Here is a 16,566-nt window from a genome sequence, read left to right as displayed (position 1 = left end):
TGGATTTTCCCATTGACGATGAAACACAGGAATTGCATCGGAATTAAATATAAGACACACAATGGCAACTTAGGTACAGGAAGATTGAGTCTTCCTACTGTCTATGTTTTGAGCGTTTCCTGCGTCACCAACTTTACATTCCGATGCACCTCCGCAAGTTTGCTGTACCCATTGGACCTTCCCATTGACGATGAAACACAGAAATTAGATCGGAAATAAATATAAGAGACACAACGTTGACTTAAGTACAAGAAAATTGAGTCTTCTTACGGTCTATGTTTTGAGCGTTTCCAGTGTCACCAGTTTTACATTCCGATGCACCTCTGTCGGTTTACTGTATCCATTTGACCTTCGCATGGACGATGAAACACAGAAATTGCATCGGAATTAAATATAAGAGACACAATGCCGACTTAAGAACAGGAAGACTGAGTCTTCCTACTGTCAATGTTTGAGCGTTTCCTGTGTCAACAGTTTTACATTCCGATGCACCTCTGCAGGTTTACTGTATCACTAGGACTTTACCATTGACGATGAAACATAGAAATTGCATCGGAATTAAATAAAAGAGACACAATGCCGACTTAAGAACAGGAAGACTGAGTCTTCCTACTGTCAATGTTTGAGCGTTTCCTGTGTCAACAGTTTTACATTCCGATGCACCTTTGCAGGTTTACTGTATCCATTGGACCTTCCCATTGACAATGAAACACAGAAAATGCATCGGAATTAAATATAAGAGACACAATGCCGACATAAGTACAGGAAGTCTGAGTCTTCCTACTGTCTATGTTTTGGGCGTTTCCTGTGTCACCAGCTTTACATTCCGATGCACCTCTGCAGGTTTACTTTATCCCTTGGATCTTCCCATTGACGATGAAACACAGAAATTGCACCGGAATTAAATATAAGAGACACAATGCCGACCTATGTACAGGAACATTGAGTCTTCCTACTGTCTATGTTTTGAGCGTTTCCTGCGTCACCAGTTTTATATTCTGATGCACCTCTGCTGGTTTACTGTATCCATTGGACCTTCCCATTGACGATGAAACACAGAAATTACTTCGGAATTAAATATAAGAGACACAACGTTGAGTTAAGTACAAGAAAACTGAGTCTTCTTACGGTCTATGCTTTGAGCGTTTCCTGCGTCACCAGTTTTACATTACGATGCACCTCTGCAGATTTACTGTATCCATTGAACCCTCCCATTGACGATGAAACACAGAAATTAGATCGGAAATAAATATAAGAGACACAACGTTGACTTAAGTACAAGAAAATTGAGTCTTCTTACGGTCTATGTTTTGAGCGTTTCCAGTGTCACCAGTTTTACATTCCGATGCACCTCTGTCGGTTTACTGTATCCATTTGACCTTCGCATGGACGATGAAACACAGAAATTGCATCGGAATTAAATATAAGAGACACAATGCCGACTTAAGAACAGGAAGACTGAGTCTTCCTACTGTCAATGTTTGAGCGTTTCCTGTGTCAACAGTTTTACATTCCGATGCACCTCTGCAGGTTTACTGTATCACTAGGACTTTACCATTGACGATGAAACATAGAAATTGCATCGGAATTAAATAAAAGAGACACAATGCCGACTTAAGAACAGGAAGACTGAGTCTTCCTACTGTCAATGTTTGAGCGTTTCCTGTGTCAACAGTTTTACATTCCGATGCACCTTTGCAGGTTTACTGTATCCATTGGACCTTCCCATTGACAATGAAACACAGAAAATGCATCGGAATTAAATATAAGAGACACAATGCCGACATAAGTACAGGAAGTCTGAGTCTTCCTACTGTCTATGTTTTGGGCGTTTCCTGTGTCACCAGCTTTACATTCCGATGCACCTCTGCAGGTTTACTTTATCCCTTGGATCTTCCCATTGACGATGAAACACAGAAATTGCACCGGAATTAAATATAAGAGACACAATGCCGACCTATGTACAGGAACATTGAGTCTTCCTACTGTCTATGTTTTGAGCGTTTCCTGCGTCACCAGTTTTATATTCTGATGCACCTCTGCTGGTTTACTGTATCCATTGGACCTTCCCATTGACGATGAAACACAGAAATTACTTCGGAATTAAATATAAGAGACACAACGTTGAGTTAAGTACAAGAAAACTGAGTCTTCTTACGGTCTATGCTTTGAGCGTTTCCAGTGTCACCAGTTTTACATTCCGATGCACCTCTGCAGGTTTACTGTATCCCTTGGATTTTCCCATTGACGATGAAACACAGGAATTGCATCGGAATTAAATATAAGACACACAATGGCGACTTAGGTACAGGAAGATTGAGTCTTCCTACTGTCTATGTTTTGAGCGTTTCCTGCGTCACCAACTTTACATTCCGATGCACCTCCGCAAGTTTGCTGTATCCATTGGACCTTCCCATTGACGATGAAACACAGAAATTGCATCGGAATTAAATATAAGAGACACAATGCCGACTTAATTACAGGAAGACTGAGTCTTCCTACTGTCTATGTTTTGAGCGTGTCCTGTGTCACCATTTTTACATTCCGATGCACCTCAGCGGGTTTACTGTATCCATTGGACCTTCCCATTGACGATGAAACACAGAAATTACATCGGAATTAAATATAAGAGACACAACGTTGAGTTAAGTACAAGAAAACTGAGTCTTCTTACGGTCTATGTTTTCAGCGTTTCCAGTGTCACCAGTTTTACATTCCGATGCACCTCTGCAGGTTTACTGTATCCCTTGGATTTTCCCATTGACGATGAAACACAGGAATTGCATCGGAATTAAATATAAGACACACAATGGCGACTTAGGTACAGGAAGATTGAGTCTTCCTACTGTCTATGTTTTGAGCGTTTCCTGCGTCACCAATTTTACATTCCGATGCACCTCTGCAGGTTTACTGTATCCCTTGGATCTTCCCATTGACGATGAAACACAGAAATTGCACCGGAATTAAATATAAGAGACACAATGCCGACCTATGTACAGGAACATTGAGTCTTCCTACTGTCTATGTTTTGAGCGTTTCCTGTGTCACCAGTTTCACATTCCGATGCACCTCTGCAGGTTTACTGTATCCCTTGGATCTACCCATTGACGATGAAACACAGAAATTGCATCGGAATTAAATATAAGAGACACAACGTTGACTTAAGTACAAGAAAACTTAGTCTTCCTACTGTCTAAATTTTGATCGTGTCCTGTGTCACCAGTTTTACATTCCGATGCACCTCTGCAGGTTTACTGTATCCCTTGCACCTTCCCATTGGCAATGAAATGCAGAAATTACATCGGACTTAAATATAACAGACACAAGGCCGACTTAAGTACAGGAAGACTGAGTCTTCCTAATGTCCATGTTTTGAGCGTTTCCTGTGTCACCAGTTTTACATTCCGATGCACCTCTGCAGGTTTACTGTATCCCTTGGACTTTACCATTGCCGATAAAACACAGAAATTGCATCGGAATTAAATATAAGAGACACAATGCCGACTTAAGTACAGAAAGACTGAGTCGTCCTACTGTCAATGTTTGAGCGTTTCCTGTGTCAACAGTTTTACATTCCGATGCACCTCTGTAGGGTTACTGTAACCCTTCGACCTTCACAGTGACCATGAAACACAGAAATTGCATGGGAATTAAATATAAAAGACTCAATGCCGACTTAAGTACAAGAGAACTGAGTCTTCTTAGGGTCTATGTTATGAGCGCTTCCTGTATCACCAGTTTCACATTCCGATGCACCTCTGCAGGGTTACTGTATCTCTTGGACCTTCCCATTGATGATGAAACACAGAAATTGCTTCGGAATTAAATATAAGAGACACAATGCCAACTTAAGTACAGAAAGGCTGAGTCGTCCTACTGTCAATGTTTGAGCGGACCCTGTGTCAACAGTTTTACATTCCGATGCACCTCTGTAGGGTTACTGTATCCCTTGGATCTTCCCATTGACGATGAAACACAGAAATTGCATCGGAATAAAATATAAGAGACACAATGCCGAATTAAGTACAGGAACATTGAGTCTTCCTACTGTCTATGTTTTGAGCGTTTCCTGCGTCACCAGTTTTACATTACGATGCACCTCTGCAGGTTTACTGTATCCATTGAACCCTCCCATTGACGATGAAACACAGAAATTAGATCGGAAATAAATATAAGAGACACAACGTTGACTTAAGTACAAGAAAATTGAGTCTTCTTACGGTCTATGTTTTGAGCGTTTCCAGTGTCACCAGTTTTACATTCCGATGCACCTCTGTCGGTTTACTGTATCCATTTGACCTTCGCATGGACGAAGAAACTCAGAAATTGCATCGGAATTAAATATAAGAGACACAATGCCGACTTAAGAACAGGAAGACTGAGTCTTCCTACTGTCAATGTTTGAGCGTTTCCTGTGTCAACAGTTTTACATTCCGATGCACCTCTGCAGGTTTACTGTATCACTAGGACTTTACCATTGACGATGAAACATAGAAATTGCATCGGAATTAAATAAAAGAGACACAATGCCGACTTAAGAACAGGAAGACTGAGTCTTCCTACTGTCAATGTTTGAGCGTTTCGTGTGTCAACAGTTTTACATTCCGATGCACCTTTGCAGGTTTACTGTATCCATTGGACTTCCCATTGACAATGAAACACAGAAAATGCATCGGAATTAAATATAAGAGACACAATGCCGACATAAGTACAGGAAGTCTGAGTCTTCCTACTGTCTATGTTTTGGGCGTTTCCTGTGTCACCAGTTTTACATTCCGATGCACCTCTGCAGGTTTACTTTATCCCTTGGATCTTCCCATTGACGATGAAACACAGAAATTGCACCGGAATTAAATATAAGAGACACAATGCCGACCTATGTACAGGAACATTGAGTCTTCCTACTGTCTATGTTTTGAGCGTTTCCTGCGTCACCAGTTTTATATTCTGATGCACCTCTGCTGGTTTACTGTATCCATTGGACCTTCCCATTGACGATGAAACACAGAAATTACTTCGGAATTAAATATAAGAGACACAACGTTGAGTTAAGTACAAGAAAACTGAGTCTTCTTACGGTCTATGCTTTGAGCGTTTCCAGTGTCACCAGTTTTACATTCCGATGCACCTCTGCAGGTTTACTGTATCCCTTGGATTTTCCCATTGACGATGAAACACAGGAATTGCATCGGAATTAAATATAAGACACACAATGGCGACTTAGGTACAGGAAGATTGAGTCTTCCTACTGTCTATGTTTTGAGCGTTTCCTGCGTAACCAACTTTACATTCCGATTCACCTCCGCAAGTTTGCTGTATCCATTGGACCTTCCCATTGACGATGAAACACAGAAATTGCATCGGAATTAAATATAAGAGACACAATGCCGACTTAATTACAGGAAGACTGAGTCTTCCTACTGTCTATGTTTTGAGCGTGTCCTGTGTCACCATTTTTACATTCCGATGCACCTCAGCGGGTTTACTGTATCCATTGGACCTTCCCATTGACGATGAAACACAGAAATTACATCGGAATTAAATATAAGAGACACAACGTTGAGTTAAGTACAAGAAAACTGAGTCTTCTTACCGTCTATGTTTTCAGCGTTTCCAGTGTCACCAGTTTTACATTCCGATGCACCTCTGCAGGTTTACTGTATCCCTTGGATTTTCCCATTGACGATGAAACACAGGAATTGCATCGGAATTAAATATAAGACACACAATGGCGACTTAGGTACAGGAAGATTGAGTCTTCCTACTGTCTATGTTTTGAGCGTTTCCTGCGTCACCAATTTTACATTCCGATGCACCTCTGCAGGTTTACTGTATGCCTTGGATCTTCCCATTGACGATGAAACACAGAAATTGCACCGGAATTAAATATAAGAGACACAATGCCGACCTATGTACAGGAACATTGAGTCTTCCTACTGTCTATGTTTTGAGCGTTTCCTGTGTCACCAGTTTCACATTCCGATGCACCTCTGCAGGTTTACTGTATCCCTTGGATCTACCCATTGACGATGAAACACAGAAATTGCATCGGAATTAAATATAAGAGACACAACGTTGACTTAAGTACAAGAAAACTTAGTCTTCCTACTGTCTAAATTTTGATCGTGTCCTGTGTCACCAGTTTTACATTCCGATGCACCTCTGCAGGGTTACTGTATCCCTTGGACCTTCCCATTGACGATGAAACACAGAAATTGCATCGGAATTAAATATAAGAGACACAATGCCGACTTAAGTACAGAAAGAATGAGTCTTCCTACTGTCTACGTTTTGAGCGTTTCCTGTGTCACCAGTTTTACATTCCGATGCACCTCTGCAGGTTTACTGTATCCCTTGCACCTTCCCATTGACAATGAAATGCAGAAATTACATCGGACTTAAATATAACAGACACAAGGCCGACTTATGTACAGGAAGACTGAGTCTTCCTACTGTCCATGTTTTGAGCGTTTCCTGTGTCACCAGTTTTACATTCCGATGCACCTCTGCAGGTTTACTGTATCCCTTGGACTTTACCATTGCCGATAAAACACAGAAATTGCATCGGAATTAAATATAAGAGACACAATGCCGACTTAAGTACAAAAAGACTGAGTCGACCTACTGTCAATGTTTGAGCGTTACCTGTGTCAACAGTTTTACATTCCGATGCACCTCTGTAGGGTTACTGTAACCCTTCGACCTTCACAGTGACGATGAAACACAGAAATTGCATGGGAATTAAATATAAAAGACACAATGCCGACTTAAGTACAAGAGAACTGAGTCTTCTTAGGGTCTATGTTATGAGCGCTTCCTGTATCACCAGTTTCACATTCCGATGCACCTCTGCAGGGTTACTGTATCTCTTGGACCTTCCCATTGATGATGAAACACAGAAATTGCTTCGGAATTAAATATAAGAGACACAATGCCAACTTAAGTACAGGAAGACTGAGTCTTCCTACTGTCTATGTTTTTAGCGTTTCCTGTGTCACCAGTTTTACATTCCGATGCACCTCTGCAGGTTTACTGTATCCCTTGGACTTTACCATTGACGATAAAACACAGAAATTGCATCGGAATTAAATATAAGAGACACAATGCCGACTTAAGTACAGAGAGGCTGATCGTCCTACTGTCAATGTTTGAGCGTTTCCTGTGTCAACAGTTTTACATTCCGATGCACCTCTGTAGGGTTACTGTATCCCTTGGACTTTACCATTGACGATAAAACACAGAAATTGCGTCGGAATAAAATATAAGAGACACAATGCCGACTTAAGTACAGGAACATTGAGTCTTCCTACTGTCTATGTTTTGAGCGTTTCCTGCGTCACCAGTTTTACATTACGATGCACCTCTGCAGGTTTACTGTATCCATTGAACCCTCCCATTGACGATGAAACACAGAAATTAGATCGGAAATAAATATAAGAGACACAACGTTGACTTAAGTACAAGAAAACTGAGTCTTCTTACGGTCTATGTTTTTAGCGTTTCCAGTGTCACCAGTTTTACATTCCGATGCACCTCTGTCGGTTTACTGTATCCATTTGACCTTCGCATGGACGATGAAACACAGAAATTGCATCGGAATTAAATATAAGAGACACAATGCCGACTTAAGAACAGGAAGACTGAGTCTTCCTACTGTCAATGTTTGAGCGTTTCCTGTGTCAACAGTTTTACATTCCGATGCACCTCTGCAGGTTTACTGTATCACTAGTACTTTACCATTGACGATGAAACATAGAAATTGCATCGGAATTATATAAAAGAGACACAATGCCGACTTAAGAACAGGAAGACTGAGTCTTCCTACTGTCAATGTTTGAGCGTTTCCTGTGTCAACAGTTTTACATTCCGATGCACCTTTGCAGGTTTACTGTATCCATTGGACCTTCCCATTGACAATGAAACACAGAAAATGCATCGGAATTAAATATAAGAGACACAATGCCGACATAAGTACAGGAAGTCTGAGTCTTCCTACTGTCTATGTTTTGGGCGTTTCCTGTGTCACCAGTTTTACATTCCGATGCACCTCTGCAGGTTTACTGTATCCCTTGGATCTTCCCATTGACGATGAAACACAGAAATTACTTCGGAATTAAATATAAGAGACACAACGTTGAGTTAAGTACAAGAAAACTGAGTCTTCTTACGGTCTATGCTTTGAGCGTTTCCAGTGTCACCAGTTTTACATTCCGATGCACCTCTGCAGGTTTACTGTATCCCTTGGATTTTCCCATTGACGATGAAACACAGGAATTGCATCGGAATTAAATATAAGACACACAATGGCGACTTAGGTACAGGAAGATTGAGTCTTCCTACTGTCTATGTTTTGAGCGTTTCCTGCGTCACCAATTTTACATTCCGATGCACCTCTGCAAGTTTGCTGTATTCATTGGACCTTCCCATTGACGATGAAACACAGAAATTGCATCGGAATTAAATATAAGAGACACAATGCCGACTTAATTACAGGAAGACTGAGTCTTCCTACTGTCTATGTTTTGAGCGTGTCCTGTGTCACCATTTTTACATTCCGATGCACCTCTGCGGGTTTACTGTACCCATTGGACCTTCCCATTGACGATGAAACACTGAAATTACATCGGAATTAAATATAAGAGACACAACGTTGAGTTAAGTACCAGAAAACTGAGACTTCTTACGGTCTATGTTTTCAGCGTTTCCAGTGTCACCAGTTTTACATTCCGATGCACCTCTGCAGGTTTACTGTATCCATTGGACCTTCCCATGGACGATGAAACACGGAAATTGTATCGGAATTAAATATAAGAGACACAATTCCGACTTAGGTACAGGAAGACTGAGTCTTCCTACTGTCTATGATTTGAGCATGTCCTGTGTCACCAGTTTTGCATTCTGATGCACCTCTGCAGGTTTACTGTAACCCTTCGACCTTCACAGTGACGATGAAACACAGAAATTGCATGGGAATTAAATATAAAGGACACAATGCCGACTTAAGTACAAGAGAACTGAGTCTTCTTAGGGTCTATGTTATGAGCGCTTCCTGTGTCACCAGATTCACATTCCGATGCACCTCTGCAGGGTTACTGTATCTCTTGGACCTTCCCATTGACGATGAAACACAGAAATTGCATCGGAATTAAATATAAGAGACACAATGCCGACTTAAGTACAGAAAGACTGAGTCTTCCTACTGTCTACGTTTTGAGCGTTTCCTGTGTCACTAGTTTTACATTCCGATGCACCTCTGCAGGTTTACTGTATCCCTTGCACCTTCCCATTGACAATGAAATGCAGAAATTACATCGGACTTAAATATAACAGACACAAGGCCGACTTAAGTACAGGAAGACTGAGTCTTCCTACTGTCTATGTTTTTAGCGTTTCCTGTGTCACCAGTTTTACATTCCGAGGCACCTCTGCAGGTTTACTGTATCCCTTGGACTTTACCATTGACGATAAAACACAGAAATTGCATCGGAATTAAATATAAGAGACACAATGCCGACTTAAGTACAGAAAGACTGAGTCGTCCTACTGTCAATGTTTGAGCGTTTCCTGTGTCAACAATTTTACATTCCGATTCACCTCTGTAGGGTTACTGTATCCCTTGGATCTTCCCATTGACGATGAAACACAGAAATTGCATCGGAATAAAATATAAGAGACACAATGCCGACTTAAGTACAGGAACATTGAGTCTTCCTACTGTCTATGTTTTGAGCGTTTCCTGCGTCACCAGTTTTACATTACGATGCACCTCCGCAGGTTTACTGTATCCATTGGACCTTCCCATTGACGATGAAACACAGAAATTAGATCGGAAATAAATATAAGAGACACAACGTTCACTTAAGTACATGAAAACTGAGTCTTCTTACGGTCTATGTTTTGAGCGTTTCCAGTGTCACCAGTTTTACATTCCGATGCACCTCTGTCGGTTTACTTTATCCATTTGACCTTCGCATGGACGATGAAACACAGAAATTGCATCGGAATTAAATATAAGAGACACAATGCCGACTTAAGAACAGGAAGACTGTCTTCCTACTGTCAATGTTTGAGCGTTTCCTGTGTCAACAGTTTTACATTCCGATGCACCTCTGCAGGTTTACTGTATCCATTGGACCTTCCCATTGACGATGAAACACAGAAAATGCATCGGAATTAAATATAACAGACACAATGCCGACTTAAGTACAGGAAGACTGAGTCTTCCTACTGTCTATGTTTTTAGCGTTTCCTGTGTCACCAGTTTTACATTCCGAGGCACCTCTGCAGGTTTACTGTATCCCTTGGACTTTACCATTGACGATAAAACACAGAAATTGCATCGGAATTAAATATAAGAGACACAATGCCGACTTAAGGACAGAAAGACTGAGTCGTCCTACTGTCAATGTTTGAGCGTTTCCTGTGTCAACAATTTTACATTCCGATTCACCTCTGTAGGGTTACTGTATCCCTTGGATCTTCCCATTGACGATGAAACACAGAAATTGCATCGGAATTAAATATAAGAGACACAATGCCGACTTAATTACAGGAAGACTGAGTCTTCCTACTGTCTATGTTTTGAGCGTGTCCTGTGTCACCATTTTTACATTCCGATGCACCTCTGCGGGTTTACTGTACCCATTGGACCTTCCCATTGACGATGAAACACAGAAATTACATCGGAATTAAATATAAGAGACACAACGTTGAGTTAAGTACCAGAAAACTGAGACTTCTTACGGTCTATGTTTTCAGCGTTTCCAGTGTCACCAGTTTTACATTCCGATGCACCTCTGCAGGTTTACTGTATCCTTTGGACCTTCCCATGGACGATGAAACACGGAAATTGTATCGGAATTAAATATAAGAGACACAATTCCGACTTAGGTACAGGAAGACTGAGTCTTCCTACTGTCTATGATTTGAGCATGTCCTGTGTCACCAGTTTTGCATTCTGATGCACCTCTGCAGGTTTACTGTAACCCTTCGACCTTCACAGTGACGATGAAACACAGAAATTGCATGGGAATTAAATATAAAGGACACAATGCCGACTTAAGTACAAGAGAACTGAGTCTTCTTAGGGTCTATGTTATGAGCGCTTCGTGTGTCACCAGTTTCACATTCCGATGCACCTCTGCAGGGTTACTGTATCTCTTGGACCTTCCCATTGACGATGAAACACAGAAATTGCATCGGAATTAAATATAAGAGACACAATGCCGACTTAAGTACAGAAAGACTGAGTCTTCCTACTGTCTACGTTTTGAGCGTTTCCTGTGTCACTAGTTTTACATTCCGATGCACCTCTGCAGGTTTACTGTATCCCTTGCACCTTCCCATTGACAATGAAATGCAGAAATTACATCGGACTTAAATATAACAGACACAAGGCCGACTTAGGTACAGGAAGACTGAGTCTTCCTACTGTCTATGTTTTTAGCGTTTCCTGTGTCACCAGTTTTACATTCCGAGGCACCTCTGCAGGTTTACTGTATCCCTTGGACTTTACCATTGACGATAAAACACAGAAATTGCATCGGAATTAAATATAAGAGACACAATGCCGACTTAAGTACAGAAAGACTGAGTCGTCCTACTGTCAATGTTTGAGCGTTTCCTGTGTCAACAATTTTACATTCCGATTCACCTCTGTAGGGTTACTGTATCCCTTGGATCTTCCCATTGACGATGAAACACAGAAATTGCATCGGAATAAAATATAAGAGACACAATGCCGACTTAAGTACAGGAACATTGAGTTTTCCTACTGTCTATGTTTTGAGCGTTTCCTGCGTCACCAGTTTTACATTACGATGCACCTCTGCAGGTTTACTGTATCCATTGGACCTTCCCATTGACGATGAATCACAGAAATTAGATCGGAAATAAATATAAGAGACACAACGTTGACTTAAGTACATGAAAACTGAGTCTTCTTACGGTCTATGTTTTGAGCGTTTCCAGTGTCACCAGTTTTACATTCCGATGCACCTCTGTCGGTTTACTTTATCCATTTGACCTTCGCATGGACGATGAAACACAGAAATTGCATCGGAATTAAATATAAGCGACACAATGCCGACTTAAGAACAGGAAGACTGTCTTCCTACTGTCAATGTTTGAGCGTTTCCTGTGTCAACAATTTTACATTCCGATGCACCTCTGCAGGTTTACTGTATCCATTGGACCTTCCCATTGACGATGAAACACAGAAAATGCATCGGAATTAAATATAACAGACACAATGCCGACTTAAGTACAGGAAGTCTGAGTCTTCCTACTGTCTATGTTTTGGGCGTTTCCTGTGTCACCAGTTTTACATTCGGATGCACCTCTGCAGGTTTACTGTATCCCTTGGATCTTCCCATTGACGATGAAACACAGAAACTGCACCGGAATTAAATATAAGAGACACAATGCCGACCTATGTACAGGAACATTGAGTCTTCCTACTGTCTATGTTTTGAGCGTTTCCTGCGTCACCAGTTTTACATTCCGATGCACCTCTGCAGGTTTACTGTATCCATTGGACCTTCCCATTGACGATGAAACACAGAAATTACTTCGGAATTAAATATAAGAGACACAACGTTGAGTTAAGTACAAGAAAACTGAGTCTTCTTACGGTCTATGCTTTCAGCGTTTCCAGTGTCACCAGTTTTACATTCCGATGCCCCTCTGCAGGTTTACTGTATCCCTTGGATTTTCCCATTGACGATAAAACACAGGAATTGCATCGGTATTAAATATAAGAGACACAATGCCGACTTAGGTACAGGAAGATTGAGTCTTCCTACTCTCTATGATTTGAGTGTTTCCTGCGTCACCAATTTTACATTCCGATGCACCTCTGCAGGTTTACTGTATCCCTTGCACCTTCCCATTGACAATGAAATGCAGGAATTACATCGGACTTAAATATAACAGACACAAGGCCGACTTAAGTACAGGAAGACTGAGTCTTCCTACTGTCTATGTTTTGAGCGTTTCCTGTGTCACCAGTTTTACATTCCGATGCACCTCTGCAGGTTTCCTGTATCCCTTGGACTTTACCATTGACGATGAAACACAGAAATTGCATCGGAATTAAATATAAGAGACACAATGCCGACTTAAGTACAGAAAGACTGAGTCGTCCTACTGTCAATGTTTGAGCGTTTCCTGTGTCAACAGTTTTACATTCCGATGCACCTCTGTAGGGTTACTGTATCCCTTGGATCTTCCCATTGACGATGAAACACAGAAATTGCATCGGAATAAAATATAAGAGACACAATGCCGACTTAAGTACAGGAACATTGAGTCTTCCTACTGTCTATGTTTTGAGCGTTTCCTGCGTCACCAGTTTTACATTACGATGCACTTCTGCAGGTTTACTGTATCCATTGGACCTTCCCATTGACGATGAAACACAGAAATTAGATCAGAATTAAATATAAGAGACACAATGCCGACTTAAGTACAGAAAGACTGAGTCTTCCTACTGTCTACGTTTTGAGCGTTTCCTGTGTCACTATTTTTACATTCCGATGCACCTCTGCAGGTTTACTGTATCCCTTGCACCTTCCCATTGACAATGAAATGCAGAAATTACATCGGACTTAAATATAACAGACACAAGGCCGACTTAAGTACAGGAAGACTGAGTCTTCCTACTGTCTATGTTTTGAGAGTTTCCTGTGTCACCAGTTTTACATTCCGATGCACCTCTGCAGGTTTACTGTATCCCTTCGACTTTACCATTGACGATGAAACACAGAAATTGCATCGGAATTAAATATAAGAGACACAATGCCGACTTAAGTACAGAAAGACTGAGTCGTCCTACTGTCAATGTTTGAGCGTTTCCTGTGTCAACAGTTTTACATTCCGATGGACCTCTGTAGGGTTACTGTATCCCTTGGATCTTCCCATTGACGATGAAACACAGAAATTGCATCGGAATAAAATATAAGAGACACAATGCCGACTTAAGTACAATAACATTGAGTCTTCCTACTGTCTATGTTTTGAGCGTTTCCTGCGTCACCAGTTTTACATTACGATGCACCTCTGCAGGTTTACTGTATCCATTGGACGTTCCCATTGACGATGAAACACAGAAATTAGATCGAAATTAAATATAAGAGACACAATGCCGACTTAAGTACAGAAAGACTGAGTCTTCCTACTGTCTACGTTTTGAGCGTTTCCTGTGTCACTAGTTTTACATTCCGATGCACCTCTGCAGGTTTACTGTATCCCTTGCACCTTCCCATTGACAATGAAATGCAGAAATTACATCGGACTTAAATATAACAGACACAAGGCCGACTTAAGTACAGGAAGACTGAGTCTTCCTACTGTCTAGGTTTTGAGCGTTTCCTGTTTCACCAGTTTTACATTCCGATGCACCTCTGCAAGTTTACTGTATCCCTTGGACTTTACCATTGACGATGAAACATAGAAATTGCATCGGAATTAAATATAAGAGACACAATGCCGACTTAAGTACAGAAAGACTGAGTCGTCCTACTGTCAATGTTTGAGCGTTTCCTGTGTCAACAGTTTTACATTCCGATGCACCTCTGGAGGTTTTCTGTATCCATTGGACCTTCCCATTGACGATGAAACACAGAAAATGCATCGGAATTAAATATAAGAGACACAATGCCGACTTAAGTACAGGAAGTTTGAGTCTTCCTACTGTCTATGTTTTGAGCGTTTCCTGTGCTACCAGTTTTACATTCCGATGCACCTCTGCAGGTTTACTGTATCCCTTGGATCTTCCCATTGAAGATGAAACACAGAAATTGCATCGGAATTAAATATAAGAGGCACAATGCCGACTTCAGTACAGGAACATTGAGTCTTCCTACTGACTATACTTTGAGCGTTTCCTGCGTCACCAGTTTTACATTCCGATGCACCTCTGCAGGGTTACTGTATCCCTTGGACCTTTTCATTGACGATGAACACAGAAATTGCATCGCAATTAAACATAAGAGACACAATGCCGACTTAATTACAGAAAGACTGAGTCTTCCTACTGTCTACGTTTTGAGCGTTTCCTGTGTCACTAGTGTTACATTCCGATGGACCTCTGTAGGGTTACTGTATCCCTTGGATCTTCCCATTGACGATGAAACACAGAAATTGCATCGGAATAAAATATAAGAGACACAATGCCGACTTAAGTACAGGAACATTGAGTCTTCCTACTGTCTATGTTTTGAGCGTTTCCTGCGTCACCAGTTTTACATTACGATGCACCTCTGCAGGTTTACTGTATCCATTGGACTTTCCCATTGACGATGAAACACAGAAATTAGATCGAAATTAAATATAAGAGACACAACGTTGACTTATGTACAAGAAAACTGAGTCTTCTTACGGTCTATGTTTTGAGCGTTTCCAGTGTCACCAGTTTTACATTCCGATGCACCTCTGGAGGTTTACTTTGTCCATTTGACCTTCGCATGGACGATGAAACACAGAAATTGCATCGGAATTAAATATAAGAGACACAATGCCGACTTAAGTACAGGAAGACTGAGTCTTCCTACTGTCTATGCTTAGAGAGTTTCCTGCGTCACCAGTTTTACATTCCGATGCACCTCTGTAGGTTTACTCTATCCCTTGGACTTTACCATTGACGATGAAACACAGAAATTGCATCGGAATTAAATATAAGATACACAATGCCGACTTAAGAACAGGAAGACTGAGTCTTCCTACTGTCAATGTTTGAGCGTTTCCTGTGTCAACAGTTTTACATTCCGATGCACCTCTGGAGGTTTTCTGTATCCATTGGACCTTCCCATTGACGATGAAACACAGAAAATGCATCGGAATTAAATATAAGAGACACAATGCCGACTTAAGTACAGGAAGTTTGAGTCTTCCTACTGTCAATGTTTGAGCGTTTCCTGTGTCAACAGTTTTACATTCCGATGCACCTCTGCAGGTTTACTGTATCCATTGGACCTTCCCATTGACGATGAAACACAGAAAATGCATCGGAATTAAATATAACAGACACAATGCCGACTTAAGTACAGGAAGTCTGAGTCTTCCTACTGTCTATGTTTTGGGCATTTCCTGTGTCACCAGTTTTACATTCGGATGCACCTCTGCAGGTTTACTGTATCCCTTGGATCTTCCCATTGACGATGAAACACAGAAATTGCACCGGAATTAAATATAAGAGACACAATGCCGACTTAAGTACAGGAAGACTGAGTCTTCCTACTGTCTATGCTTAGAGAGTTTCCTGCGTCACCAGTTTTACATTCCGATGCACCTCTGTAGGTTTACTCTATCCCTTGGACTTTACCATTGACGATGAAACACAGAAATTGCATCGGAATTAAATATAAGATACACAATGCCGACTTAAGTACAAGAAAACTGAGTCTTCCTACTGTCTATGTTTTGAGCGTTTCCTGTGTCACCAGTTTTACATTCCGATGCACCTCTGCAGGTTTCCTGTATCCCTTGGACTTTACCATTGACGATGAAACACAGAAATTGCATCGGAATTAAATATAAGAGACACAATGCCGACTTAAGTACAGAAAG

The sequence above is a fragment of the Schistocerca nitens genome, chromosome 9 (assembly GCF_023898315.1).
Source record: "Schistocerca nitens isolate TAMUIC-IGC-003100 chromosome 9, iqSchNite1.1, whole genome shotgun sequence".
NCBI lineage: Eukaryota > Metazoa > Arthropoda > Insecta > Orthoptera > Acrididae > Schistocerca > Schistocerca nitens.
The sequence above is the reverse complement of the archived record's forward strand: the minus strand, read 5'-3'. Positions refer to the sequence as shown.